This window comes from Artemia franciscana, chromosome 3 (assembly GCF_032884065.1).
Source record: "Artemia franciscana chromosome 3, ASM3288406v1, whole genome shotgun sequence".
NCBI classification, from domain to species: domain Eukaryota; kingdom Metazoa; phylum Arthropoda; class Branchiopoda; order Anostraca; family Artemiidae; genus Artemia; species Artemia franciscana.
Window position 1 is genome coordinate 45,430,772 of NC_088865.1, and position 1,552 is coordinate 45,432,323.

The following is a 1,552-nucleotide window of genomic DNA, read 5'->3' on the forward strand; positions in this document are numbered from 1 at the left end:
CTTGTTGTGCAGTAAACATTTTAGTTACCTTCATAAATTGTTAATGAACTCCTTACTTTCTGTATTTGTTTTATTTTCTTTTATAGAAAAAATACTGATGGCTTCACGGAATTACATTGCATTTTGTAGGAGGTAGGGAGGTAGGAGGTAAGGAGGTAAGGAGGAATTGATGTATTGATATTTGTTTTTAAGCTAGGTATTTCACAGTATATTTACTAGGTATATTCACTAGGTATTCACTAGGTATTTCAAGTTAGGTATTTCACGGCCTTTTACTGCAGTTTTATGGCTTGGAAAGTCCTTCCAAAAACAATTTGATTTTTTTTACGGAACTTGTACTAAGGAATTTTCCAAAGGCAAGACCATGGAAACAAAAGAGAGGGAGAATGGTTCATAGACTTTGCCTATGTAGATAATTTCAGAGACCTAGATAAAAAAAATCCAAAACATTCAAAAAATAATACAACATAAATTAGTTAAAGTCAAGTACAACTGCAAACAAAAATGTATTAATCAATCGGGCATGTAAGTTCATATAGTATCATCATTACTTCAAAGACTCTTTCCATACCCTTTGCCTTAACTACTTTTAAAGTCAGATGAAACAAAGAAAAGAATCTGAAAGGGACAGACGGGGCTTTGGCTAGTATTGGAAAACAAGGAGAGCAAAAATCAAACGAATATTCCACTTTTGTAAAACTAGGCGTTTTCTGCATAGAATAAGACAAAAGTAAAAAATGACTAGAATCTAAAACTAAATTAATTTTTCAAAATTTCCTCGTAGGCAGCACAATAGCGCTGCTTAAATAAGGAGCGATACGGGCTCAATGTAATATCTTTTTTTTCTTAGAAGGATGATCGTATAAATTTTGAAGGTCAATCATTGCAATGGTATTCAGATGTTTTACTGCACTTTTTGAGATTCAGTGGGTGGATACCCACCCCCTCGCCCCCTAAACCTCAACTTTTCCCAAAATGCATCTGATAGAAATATCGAGATGGCCATTTGTTGTCGTAGAAATTTCGAGAATTTTTCATAAGATTGGAAAATGAAAGGGCTGGTAACTTTGTCAATAGACAAAAGTGAATTAAGGGCAACAAGCCCCCCTCCCCTTAAACACCCATCAGTTCCCAAGAAATCTAATCCAAATTTTGAGATTGTCATTTTGTTCAGCGTAGTTGAACGGTCTAGATATTATGCCTAAGAGGATGACACTCTCTCCCCAGCCCTCAGTGCAAGGGTTGTAAGATATGCCCCAAGGGCATATGAGGCTTACATGCAAATCTGGCTCATAAAAACTCCAGAGGGGGCTTATTTGATTGGAAATCAAATGTTCTACTGCCCTTTTTATGAGTCGAAGTGATCCACCCTCCTCCCCACGTCGAATTTACACAAATATGTCCAATAGAAATTTTGAAGCCATATGTTCGAAATTAGTCCGAGGATCATATAATAAAGCCTATAAGGTTGCAGAATCCCCAAGAGTCTGGGGGTAAGGGTTGTAAATTATGTCCCAGGGGCATATAAGGTCTTAATGGAAGGGGTGGTCTT